The following is a 14,478-nucleotide window of genomic DNA, read 5'->3' on the forward strand; positions in this document are numbered from 1 at the left end:
GGCTGTATAATCGACAGATGATATTATCGACTATATGGCAGACATGCATCATATGCATTTGCATGCTTTGTTTGAGTTTGAATTTATTTTGGTTTGCCTAATTGCTTATCTGTTATTAGCTGCTATCTGATCTATTTGCTGTATCTGCTTCTTAATTGTGTTTTTCTTGTTTTCATTGTATGTGTTTGAACAACTAAGAGATCCCTCATGCTAGTGGTGGAAAACTGAGGGTTGTTTCCGAATGTGATGTTTGATTGTTGATTTGATTGAATTGCTTGGGTCAGAAGCCGTGGTTGATTATGTGATGGGTCGGAGGCCGTGTTTAGTTTCTGATTAAGTTTTAGTAAAGTATGAAATATCAAGCTGGTTCAGTATAGACTTAATAAATCTATGTTTGGAACATGTTAGTTATTCATACTGTTAGGAAACTTTTAGGATTCTTTTATAAGAAAGTGAGTTTTGAATTTCTGGATAATTAACTGATTTCTTTTAAAAATGTTTTGAATTTTTGGATGGTTAAACCATCGATTTTCAAAAGATTCATAAGACAACGATAATCACTGAGCTTGAAAACAGTTTTCTTATTAAATATCTTCTTATAGCAATTTTGAAACTCCGGAGTGAGACCGTGTGGTTAAGTTCTCACCCCCTACATCTTTATCTTTTCAGGAAACGAATAAAGAAGCTTACGAAGAATTTAATCGCATTTTGCTTATACAATTTTGTTGTTATATTAGTATAGTTGTTATTTACTTATCCCTCGCCATTAATATTGTATCTTGTAAAGAGGGGTTAGGAGTTTTGATGGTTATGTTTGTAAGTTGTTGTATAAAGAACTTAGTTATTGTGTGTGTGTGTGTGTGTGTGTGTGTGTGTGTGTGTGTGTGTGTGTGTGTGTGTGTATAGTATGAATATATATGTATGAATGTATGTATATGTATTTAAGTAGTTGTGATTGATTTGTACATATGTATGTGCGTTTTTCAAACAAAAGGTATTTCCGGTTTTTAAAAAAATAGTTTATACAGTTTTGAGTTTTACAATGACTCCTATTTTATTATTAAATATGGAAGTCATCGTAATACTCCTCACTATATATATATATATATATATATATATATATATATATATATATATATATATATATATATGTATGTATGAATGTATGTATATGTATTTAAGTAGTTGTGATTGATTTGTACATATGTATGTGCGTTTTTCAAACAAAAAGTATTTCCGGTTTTTAAAAAAATAGTTTATACAGTTTTGAGTTTTACAATGACTCCTATTTTATTATTAAATATGGAAGTCATCGTAATACTCCTCACTATCAGAGTGGCGCAGTCGGAAGCGTGACATTCTGGTAATAAGGGTGTTAGACATCAGTTTGCTATGCTTTGTTTATTTTTATATTTCACTCTTCGTTTTGCAGGCTCAAGATAACATTATGAACCTTCTATTGGCAAATGGTTGGGGCGAAAAGCACAATCTCTTTGTGAAATGAAAATTTGTAGAAGCAAAGGTAGGGGGTTCTTTGCATCTTGATATTTGTTGAGCTTTTCTTTATCCTTTCCAATATTTGGCTTGGGAGGTACTATTATGTATTTGGTTTTCTGCTGGTAGTTCTTCTACAGTTGATTATCATTTGCACAGAAGTTTCTGTTGTACTCACATATATGCATCTTTGTGTGGAAGATTGGCAGTGATGGTGGAAGGCATTCTTTGCTACAGGTTCTATTTCGTTATATGTCTTCAGGTTCTCATTGACTACGTAAGCGAAAGATCAATTGATTTGTAACATCTGCTGAGTTTATTTTGTAGCTTCGCTTGTATTATAGAACAATGAGTAGTAGCAACTCATTGTAATTGATCTCAAAAAGGAGTTGTGAATTATTATATTACATATTGCAATATTTGCAGTTTGTTCCTCTTCTCTCTATCTTCCAAAGTGATGTTCTTGTTTTAGTATTCAACTAGTGTTGTAGCTCTTTTTGTTTCAAGTACTTTAGTTAATTTGATTTAGGAACTTGTAACTTTTTAGACTCTCATCATATTTTACTACTGAAAAAAAAATTATTAGATGGATATTGTCAGATTTCATTGTGATTTTTAGTTTTTTGTACATAATTTTTTTTCTTTTTTGTTCTTCCTCTATATAAGCAAGGAGAACATAATGTTTTTTGACGTAAGACTTAGAGCTCCATGAATGGTCTATCTTGAGATGGAAACAATACTACAAGCATACTTATCTTTAATATAAACTAGAGTTTGCTTTCTAATCTGACATTCAAATATCATATTAGAGTAACATGGAATATGATGATCGGTAATTGACACTTTTTTGTGAAGATGCACATTTTTTCATTGAAAAAATAGATCTTCTATACTTTCTTTCCATACTTAAAATTCTAAAAATGTGTTTGTGATCTTTCTAGAATAGAGCGGTTCTTATCCTTTTTTAGTTGTATTTTTGTTCCTCTACATAAGTAGCAATTCACTTTGAGATATTTTTTATTGATAAGTAAAGAAAGTGGCAGGGAATAAAGAATTCAATCACAAGTTTGTTGATAAATTTTGAATGGTATATAATCTTAACAACTTATTTGTGTATAGAGAAGTCGGCAGTTCGACCGCGAATGCATTAGGTATGTCCCTTACATAATTGATACTTGCCAAGTTTAGCTCAAGTGCACTTCATTAATGTTATGGAGTGGATTCATGCAGGTATTGCATATATCGAAAGGTGAAGAAGCCAGCATAGAGTTAGTTAGAGAACTCCTGGAATATAATATGGTGTGGTCTCTACAATAAAGAAAAATGTTACATGCTTCATGTATAAGAATCTAGAAAGCATTACATGTATATAAGAATGTATGCCTTATATTCTTCTTTTCCACTGATGTAATGTATATTTTTGCTTACATTGTGTACAATAGCTTTAATAATAAAATTCTGTACATATCAATAATATAGAACGTTTTAGTAATTTTTTTCTAGTTTAGTAATATGATAAATTTATTTATTTTTTGAAATACTATGAATATTCTAATACAAATTAGATGAAAATTAGATGAAAATTTATCTTGATTAAAATTATATTTATTTTGTATGAAATCGGGTTTATTTTGCAATAAAAAATTTTTAAAAAATTCTATTTTACTTTACTGATGGATATATAGACGGAAAATCCATCTGTATTCAGAGTTCGGAATACTTTTTTAGGCTCTAATTATCGACAGAAAATCTGTCAAAAAATCTGATGCTAGTTATTGACGAAAAATTTGCCAAAAAATCTGACATTTTGAGCAAAATGAAGGGGACAATTACTAAGGAAAAATCTGTTGGTAACGAAAAAAATCTGTCGGTAAATAATTTTTGACGAGGCTTTTACAGATGGACAAAATTCATCGGTAATTTTATTAGTAACCGAAAATCCGTCTGTAATAAAGACCAAATATGTCTGTAAATTTATCTGTAATAAATAATTTTCTAGTTGTGAGTGTATTTTACACTAAATATAATATAGAGGTTAAATTTAGTCTCTATCTATCAATCTCAATCTCCCTTTCAAATGTAGGCTAAGAGGCAGCCGACTTCTCTATATGAGGTACATAAGCGAGCTGAAAAGTATATCAACATGGATGAGGTAGCTCAAATAAGAAAACATGTGGCCAAGTGGGACAATCCATATCAGTTCGAGATGAAGAGATGGAGCAAAGGAAGAAGGAGGGCGACAACTCAGATAAACCTAGAAGGTATCATTCATACACCTCATTGTGTGTTTTCTTGGTAATTGCCTATAGAAAAATATGCCACACAAAAAAATACCACCGTCAAGGTTAATTCGAGGCAAAAAAGAGTATATTGGTAAGAATATTGTGAAAATAATCGAATCTACTATCACTCTACCAACGATTGTTACGATTTGAAAAATATAATAGAAAAGTTGGCTAGAAAGGGGAGATTAGATAAATGTTTTGCTAGGAGGCCAGAGAAAACCAGCAAAAAGAAAAGAGAAGATGAAGAGATAGTAGAGCGCCCAACAAAGACCCCGGAAAGGCATGTTCACGTTATTGTTGGAGGATTTGCAGGAGGAGGGGTAACTAATTTTCCTCGAAAAAGACGTTTAAAAGAAGTCTATTAGGTCATGAAAAATGGCAGGATATCCAACTTGACTACAATTACCTTCACAAAAGAGGATGCCAAAGGTGTGATCCTTGGTCATGATGATCTAGTAGTGATAGCAATTATATTAGTCAATGCTAACCTCCACAGGACGTTAGTGGATCAGGAAAGTTCAGCAGATATCCTATTCAAGCCATCTTTTGACAAGCTCGGTTTGAAAGAAAAAGATTTGAAAGCATACCCAAACACCATCTACGGATTAGAAGAAGCACCAATCTGATCTCTTGGTTACATAACTCTCTATACTACCCTTGGCAAAGGTTTAAGAACACATACCATAAATGTCAACTACATTGTAGTAGACACTCCATTAGCATATAATACCTTGATAGGTCGAGCCATGTTGAACCGACTTGACGTGGTAGAGTCTACTCCTCACCTATGTATGAAGTTTCTAACTCAAGAAGGAATAGCTACCATAAGAAGGGATCAGAAGATGGGGCAAATGGATTATAATGAAAGCTTTTAAACCTGTGGAACAACCTCATGAGCAAGGAATTCCATTCGATAAAACTTGAAGGTGTATTGTCTGAGTAAGAAAAGACATGAGGCCTCATCCCGAAGAAAAGATGGAAGAAATATGGATAGGTGATGAGTTATAGAAGATCACTAATGTGGGAGTCAATCTAGAGCAAAGGCTAAAAGAAGAAATCATTAGTCTATTAAAACAAAATGCCAATCTCTTTACATGGAAAGCTTCCGATATGTTAGGCATACATCTCGATTTCATATGTATAGTGGCGACGATGAAAGCTCAGTCCTGATAGAACATAGGTCGTGGAAGAAAAAGTCTAGATACTCTTGGAAGCAAGATTTATCAAGGAAGTCAAGTGCTCTATATGGCTAGACAATGTGGTCCTTGAAAGAAATAGAACGGCAAGTAAAGGATGTGTGTAAATTACACCGGCCTTAATATGGCTTGTCCCAAAGATCTATACCCGCTATCTAGCATTGATGCTCTTGTAGATTCAACTTTGGGATACAAATTCCTTTCTTTTATGAACACTTGCTCAGGATACAATCAAATCTCGATGTATGAGCCTAACCAAGAGAAGACATCATTCATTACCCTAAAGGCAAATTATGATTATTTTGTAATGCCTTTTAGGTTAAAGAACACGAGATCAAACCAACGGCTAATGAACAAGGTGTTCTCACCTCCACTTAGAAAAGTTAATAGAGGTCTATGTAAATACATGTTAGTCAAGAAAAAAGAGGAAGCTACATTACTGATCAACCTCTCTGCAGTTTTCAACACCATTAGGCATCATAGGATGAGACTTAATCCTACCAAATATGATTTTGTAGTAGAGGCAAGAAGATTTCTCGGATTCATGCTCACCCAAAGGGGAATTAAAGCTAACCCTGATAAATGCAACGCGGTCGTGGATATAAAAAGCTTGACCTGTTTGAAAGAAGTTTAGCAATTGAATTAAAGACTAACAACTCTTTCAAGATTTCTAGCTGGATTAGCCTTGAAGTCACTATCACTTTTCGCAATCCTCTAAAAAAGGCACAATTTTATTTGAACTCAAGAATGTAAGCAAGCCTTTCGAAGAACTCGCTTTGTATTTAGCCGTGGTAGTTAAAGCGGTAGCCTCCGCATTGGTTTGAGAAGATAAAACATGACAAAAAAGCCTATTTATTTCACAAGCAAGACATTACAAGGCGCCAAATTGAATTATCAAAGAATTGAAAAGTTCACTTATGTTATGGTCATGGCATCTAGGAGGCTACGATCCTATTTTCAACCTCACATCATTAATATCTGTATCAACCAATCTATTTACAGAAGGTGAACATTGCAGAGTAAGAAAAATAGACATACCCAGGAAGTACAACAAAAGTGAGAAAAACATTTAGAAAATAATACAGTCTTTTCATTAAAGGGAAGCATAAAATCATGGAGTATGTTCTTCCTATTAGAGAAGATACAGAAAACGCGAGGAAAGCACATGAATAACCACATTAGAAAAGATACAACAACAATAGCATTGAAAAACAAAGAAATAAATGTAACACCTTAATTAGCCTAAGCTTTACCTCGCGCCGTAAAGCAAGGGTTAATCAGAGATTACGACAGTTCTAAGCTCATACATAATATATATATATATAGAAAGAATAATATAGTCTAGAAGCCCGATGAAAGATATAGCTCAAAATTAGGATTTCAAGGCGCAAACGTATTACGAAGCTTCTAACTTAAGGCACAAGAAACATATAAGATATAACAAAAGATAAGTATATAATATCATAGGAAACTAGCCACGGCTCGCGGAGTTTAAGCTGGCTAGCCAAATATAGATATGCAGAACCATACAGTGAAAACAACTTATACAGTTTTGTTCTCTCAAATACAAGCCTCTAAGCTAAACAAAATACAAAAGTGAGAGACATATAAAATAACCCAAAAAGACTCCAAAAGAATCCAAGATCCTTCGCTTCTGTCACCATCCAAAGCAACTCACCGAGGTGGGTTGCGACCTGCATCTGAAAAACACAACAGAAATATGGTATGAGAACCGGAGGTTCTCAGTATGATAACAGTGCCCAGTGATGTAGGATATAAGATCCCGGGACGCCAAAGGCAATCCTAAGTTCCATATCCATCACAAGATTCAAACTTAAGCATTCTAAAACAAATAATCATAATTATAACAACATTGACTTAAATAAACCAGGTAATCTATCTTAGGAATTTTTATTCTAATCAAACATCGCTGTCCCACAGCCTTCACCGACCTATCCTCCATGCGATCCCATCGCCACCGCCTTCCGAACCTCCTCAATCACAGTAGAAAGCACAATTAATGACAATGCAAGTAATTCACAAGTAAAAGCATATAAGGCAAATAATTCAGATAGCAATTAGGTATGTTATTTAATTAGGCAAGCCATTACAAGTAATCAAAGCATACAAGCAGATAGAAAAAGCATATGATGAATGCCTGCTCTACTGGCTGTGATATCACATTGTCGATTCAACTACCAACCCGACACATCTCCATGGAGATGTCGCCCTTCGGATTTCTCATATGGAAACCCCCGAGATATAGTGCTCGGATCACTGTCCAGGTATCGGCGCTTGCACGCTCTATAGATCCGAAGGGATGCGAGCGGGATACTCTTGTCTCAGACCTCACATCTCAACGTAAGCGGGATTAACCACTGTCCTTACCCTGCCGTCGCTATCTTGACAGGCGGGATTAACCACCGTCCCTGCCGGGCGCATAGCGTCTCATAATCTCAGTAAAAATATTATTTCAGTGGTTTTCAAAAACATTTTCAGCATACAGAGATCCATCATCTCAATCCGAGTCCTCGACTCATATCAACCACTATCCATTCATAACTCAGTTTCCAAATATCAAAAGTTCATGATTACTCATCTCATATATCAATCATGCTTCACCTAACATCAAATCATTCTCAGCATGTCAAAAACCTAGGCCTCCGTTTTCTAATTTATCATAAAATTATGTACTAGAACCCTTAAGTTATATCCCATGTTCTAATACTCAATACTAGGTCCAAAAGTCTTAAAATGGTGTTTTAGAAGCTTACAACCTTGTTGAGAAGGTAGAATAGTTGAAAATAAGAAAAATTTAAGAAACAGGATGTGTGCAGCCGCACAGGGGTGTGCGCGTGCGCACGCCTAGGAAATTTTAAAATGTGTGCGTACGCACAGGGGTGTGCGTATGCACATGTGACAAAACTTACAGAATCTGTTCACTCACACAACCTGTGCTAGTGCCCCCAACAGACTGGCCTTCCTAACGTGTGCGTCTGCACAGTTGAAGTTTTTCCTTAGATATGTGCGTGCACAAGCTGTGCTAGCGCTGCAAACAGATCTTTAACACCAACTTTGAATGATCATAACTTCCTCTACAAAATTCCAAATTTCACAAACTTTATATCGATTTAAAGGGTTTTCAAAGATCTTTAATCCTAGACAAGTTTCATAAAATTTTGAAAACTAAGACAAAAGTTATGATCGAACAAAGTTCACCAAAAATCCCATTTTACCAAACTTCACAATTTGCACAACTTCTAACCATACACATTGCAACTCATACCAAACCATTCAAAAACTTCATCTTTCATCAAAATTGACCTGTTGTGCCCTAATACACCAATGTTACCACATCATTTCCCTTCACATTTCATCATCTTCAACATCAACACCAATATATCACAATTTTACAACTATAATGCCAATTCATCAAATCCAACATCACTTATATCATCATTATGCCTTTTCAATTTACACAATCAATCATCATTATCATATTACCATCAATCATCATACTCAAATCCAACAATCATTAATTCATCATAAATCACCACATATCATCATTTAACAACTCAACAGCCATTTAAATTCAAACCTATCCTATGAGTCACTAGCTTAAGTGTCCATGAATATTATATACTACATAGAGGAAACCGAAACCATACCTTGGCCGATCCCCTTTAAGCAACAAAACCCAAATGAGCATAAACTATGCTTTCCTACACAATCCAAGCTTTCAATTCCACTCCAATAAGCACAATTAATTTCCAAAAGCTCCCAAAGGCACAATAATCAAACTATATACATATAAATCACCTCAAATCAACCTAGGGTTCCAATTAAACATAAATTCACAAGGGTTTAATGGCTCTTACCTCTTCCAACAGATTTGGATGTCAAAACCCAATGCTAAGCAAGGCTTAGAACAAACCTAAACATCCAAAATCACAAAAACTCACTTAATCACAAACCCTAAGAACCGAAATTTTGGAGAGAAAAATAGAAAGGATTTCATGGTTACCTCTCCAGTTTCTTGTATGGGTTTTGTAGAGCTCTTTGCGAGGAACGCGTAGTCGCAAATGGTGCGGCGATCAGAACTCTATAGCTCAAGATATGAGCTTCGGAAGAAGATGGTGAATAGTGCTTCTTCTTCCCCTTCTCCCCTTTCTATTTTCCGCTGTGTGTTGTGTTTTGTGAGTGAAAAGGGTTCACTTAAGTGCTTATATATGTTGGGCTTAGGCCCAACTCGTTAGCGTTTTTAGCCCGTTTGGCCCAACTTCGGGCCAAATCTTTAAAATTAACGCCCGGTTTTCCATTTCTAACATTTTTCTAAGGTTTTTGACTGTTTTCACTTTTTCTCGTGCAGTATCAGGCAGACTTGAACCGATTCAACCAGTTGAACTGCCGGTTCATAGTTTTTTATGGTTTTTCGTGGAAAGCACATTTTCTGACTCAAAAAGACCCACTGAGTCTAAAAATTACCTTTAAATCCTAAAATTCTCTCTCTAACTTTTCAGAATCTAATTTGGACAATATTAATCACTTAATTAATCGGTTGATTAATTGCGGTTCTTACAATAAAGGTGGCATAGAAGAGCATAGCTAATAAAGCTCGGGGAAGCCAAAAGGTGTAAAAAGAAATTGGAAAGTCTAAATGGATAGTATGAAAGGTTGGAGAAACAGAAGAAAGACGAAAAGGTAGAATGAGAAGGATATATGTACACAATTATAAATAGGGGCAAAAAGTAACTTCCTGCTGAAGGTATCTAAAGAGATGCACGAACAGTTGAAGCGATGCTATAATTATAAGACGTCGATGAACTTCAGCTATTCACGTGGCAAAACACATTAAGATTCTGATCTCTTCGCGAAAATGTACAAACTTATATTGAAGAGTGACCATAAAAGATTCATCATTCAACTTGCTTGAAGAACGACCTCTTTTGAGTTTGAATTCTAGTACGGATACTGTTCATACCTTGACCTAAATAGCTTGGGACCAGAACCCAGTAAAGGTTGGGCCATTTTAAGGAAGCCCATTAAGCTTTCAAATCTAATCCAACTAGATTCTAGATCCACCAACCTAACTTGATAACCCGTGTCCCAACCCAACTTGTGTAGTAAGCAAAGCTTTGTCATTCCACTACCTCAGGCACTATTTACAGATCATCATTCCTAACAACGTGGAATAACTTTCCAAGATACAAGAGAAGAAAATTACCCATTATCTACAAATAAAGTGATGACCAAGTCATCATCCTCTATAAATACCCTGCCAAACTCAGGTATTTTTCAATTTCAATTCACTTAAACCAGCCTAAAACTCTAGCTAACTTAAGCATCGGAGTCCCTTGTAGGTACCTCCAACATCATCCATCCAAGGACATCAGACAGCTTCACCCCTTTGGTAAAAGATGTCATAGGCTTCATCTATAATAACTTGTGATGGTTATCATTGGCTAGGGAGTTGAATCTTGGCCTCCTTTTTTATTTTGCTTTCAACCTTGAGTTCAGTTGAGATACTTTGAGTAGAAAACAGCAGAGACTATGGTTTTGTCTCTTGGCGTGGTAGGAGACAAAACAGAGTTACGTGCAAGGTGTGTTATGAAGAAGTGTTACTGAATAGTAGAATCAGGAGATACTTCAGTTTTGTTTCCTATAATGCAAAACCAAAAACTGAAAAGAGAAAGAATAATGACACACAAATGTATCATAGTTTAGCTACTAAGTGCAATGTAGCCTACATCCAATCTCCATCACAACATAAGAGAATTTCACTATCTTTCAACAGAATTACATTCACCAATTCTCTCTAGGATTCTAACCAATTCTATATGGGACAAATCCAGTTTCTAACCCAAACTAGACTTGATTAGGAATTCACCTTGAGTTTTCAACAATAAAATGCTAACCCAACTTGCAAGGAAATCTCCTCAGGATTCATGACAACAAAACAGAAAAACTTATAAAGAGTTTCTGAAATAATTATGGTTTTTTCTCCAAGTCTAACTCTCTGCCTTTTTTCACTTAATGGCTTTTTCTTACATACCTCACCATTTTACCTTTTACTATTGAAACACAGAAAGACTAAACTGAGAAAAAGGCACACTCAATGACAACTATGAAGAAGAAGAATAAACAGCTTAGTGAGATATGGGAACCTAAACTTTGTGCTCTCACTCCTTGCATCAATCCTTGGCTGTTCACCTCTTTAATATAGGAGTGAAACTTCTAGGGTTTGAAACTTGCTTCAACACCTTGTTTGAATTCTTTTCCCACAATCAGTGGTAGTAGCGGCGTGACATAGGAGACAGAGGGTAGAAGTAGTGACTGAATCAAACATACAACCATACTTTCAATCTTCTCTTTCAACCTTTTTCATTTTTCCTCTTGAATATGAACTGTGTCTTCTTACTTTGGCTCCAAGTCAGATTCTTGAGCGTTGATTTATAGCAGAGCACCATTATCTTTACTTTCTTCATTTTTTCAAAGATCGGTGCTTGTAGCTTAGAGAATTTGTTCAGCAACCTTCAACGAAGCACAAATGTTGAAATCTCCTTTTTGTGATTTGCCTTTGGATGTGATCTTGCCTTTTGCCCTAGCCTTTTTTACTTTCTCTTCTTTGCTTGAAAATAGAAATTTTGGTTTTTGTTCTTTAATTTGCCCTAGCTTCAGAATTTTCCCATTCTTCTTTTTTTGTTTCAGAGAGTTCACGTGAGTGATGTGAAAGAAAAGAGAAGATAGACTTTGTCTTTCAGTGATATGCAGTTTGGTTCAAATGAAATGGGATTGCATTACTTAGTTAGCAACTAAGTTGAGTATGTGGATTTAGATATGGACCACGGTTTGGACTTAGGTTTGATCTTGAGCCAAATTTCTTGCTTTTCTTCCACACAGTTCAGCAACTTAATTTTGGATTAAGAGTGATGAGTGATGTGTTCAAGCTGAACCAATATTGGGCTTGTATACGTGCTTCTTGGGCCAGTTTTATTTCAATTTGTTTTTTGCACATTACACAAGATAAATTATACAAACAATTTGATTTTAACCAAATAATATTTAGTCATCATTTCAAATTGTTTTAGTTCTTCAAACTCAACTTGAATCCCACATCCAAATCCAAATCACCTTGGTTTTAGGCATTTTTTTAAAACAATTTAGGAAGTGATTTTCTTTTTAATTGAGTCCTTATACCAAATTAAATTTTGTAATTAAGTATCTACCGTAATAAAAATATTGAAATTAACAGAATATTTTGTTGAACAAAACGAAATATTTTGTTAATTTTAACATTTTTATCACAATAACTCAATAAGTACTTAATTATAAAATTTGATATGGTATAAAAATTTAATATATATATAAAATTAAAAATTAGATAAAATTTTAAAAATTGACAGAATAATTAAACCTAATTTAAATTGGTCTCTAAATTTTATTAAATGACTCATTTAGGTCGAATAAATTAAAGGATGTGATTCAAATGATGAAATTAGTCACTAGACCAATTTCTCTCCCTCTCTTGTTTTATAAATTTAACATTATCTATTATTTATAACTCACTATTTTTTTTGTTTCGCATGTTATTGAAATATAAATATTTATCAAATATTTTTAAGTCTTAGATTTTGAACATATAACCTTTTTTTTATAATAATCTAATATTTATAAGCTTAATAATATATAAATATGTTATTCATAAGATAGTTATATGACTAATTAAAATACATATTTTTTTTCCATCCAAATAACGGAAATTTTATTTAAGATAGTTGTGCCTAGAGTGTATCACCTTCATTGTGAAATTTTGAAATCGGAAGCACCGATATCGAAGACATCGATTTCTCACTTGATAAATGGTGTTCAGCATAAATTGGACACAGTGATTTGTGTTATTTATTTTAAAGGGTAAAGTATATTTTTTGCCCCTGAAGTTTTGATAAAAATTTTAAAAATATCCGTAAATTTTATTTTGTTTCAATTTTGTTCTAAAAGTTTTCGATTTGCATCAAATATACCATTGACGGCTAATTTTTCAAAAAATTTAAGACCAATTCAATAACAATTTCATAAGAACAACCCTCAACATAAGTAAATCAAGCATAATTTTCATGCATTATTGTTAGATTGGTCTTAAATTTTTTGAAAATTTACCCGTCGAGGATATATTTGATGCAAATCGAAAACTTCTGAGACAAAATTAAAACAAAATAAAATTTAGGGATATTTTTAAAACTTTTGCCAAACTTTAGGGACAAAAATATACTTTACCCTATTTTAAAAAATAAATAAAAAATCAGATTCTCTTATTTATTTGTTTCGAATTTGTTAAATTGAAATTGGACCACCTGATTTTATTTTTAACAAAATAAAAAATAAAAAATTTATAATGTTAAAATCAGACTATTCAATTTTAAACTTGTTTTTTTCCATTCAATTTGTTTAATATCAATTAAAAAAAATTATTTCATATGAATGAAAAACACTTAGACTTTCAATATCAACGCACTGCATCTATGTTTGATCCATATAAAAAAAATTATAAAAACTAGAAACTTATTAATTCTTACCTTTCTGCATCTTACTAAAAAAAATTAACAAAACAATATTTTTAGAGCTTGTTTGGGTGAGTTTTTAATTTTTTTTTTCAAGTTATCTCTTTTCAAAAGATTTTATAGAAAAATAAAAGTAATTTTATGTTTAGATATCTCATACAAAAAGATCTTTTTTATTTATCAATTATGTACGAGTATAACCATATAAAAGTATCTTTTTATTTATTTATTACGTAAAAAATATTTTTTTTTTTCAAAAAATCTTTTAAAAAAATGATATAAATGGTAACTTCTCAAAAAAAAAATATTTTTTATTTTTCTAGTATTTTTACTTTTATTATTAGAAATTTATCAAATACACTAAAAAATAAAAAATATTTTTTTTATCAACTTAATAGCGCCAAACAAACACTTATTCTAATACCAATAAAAATTATATTATCTTAGAGTGAAATAAAAGTCATTGTTTTAAAGACAAAACTGATATCATATTATATTCTATCATAAATGTATTCATATAACTTTTAATACTTTTTATATACAAGTTATATTGTTATTATTTTTATAAAATAATTTGTAGTATGATAAGTTTTTTGAAATAGTTTTTTTATTTTATAAAAAAGATTTTATTTGAATTACGCGAGAAAAAATAAAAGAAAAAAAATAGTACATTTGAATATGTTTTAAAAACTTTGATTTATAAAACAAAAAATAAGAGAGAATAGTTTATGAACTAATTTGATTCACATAATTTAATTTTAGAAAAAGATGCTTTATTTAATAAAAATTTGATGCCAATTTGAATCAATTAAAACAATGACATATTAAATGATATGTGAATAAATAATGTCGTTATGTTATATTGATATGTGAATAAATTATGTTTTAACTTACGGTTTTAAAGATTTGATTTTAATTTAATTTTATTTTGGGTCTTATAAAATA

This window comes from Arachis hypogaea, chromosome 12, assembly GCF_003086295.3.
Source record: "Arachis hypogaea cultivar Tifrunner chromosome 12, arahy.Tifrunner.gnm2.J5K5, whole genome shotgun sequence".
NCBI lineage: Eukaryota > Viridiplantae > Streptophyta > Magnoliopsida > Fabales > Fabaceae > Arachis > Arachis hypogaea.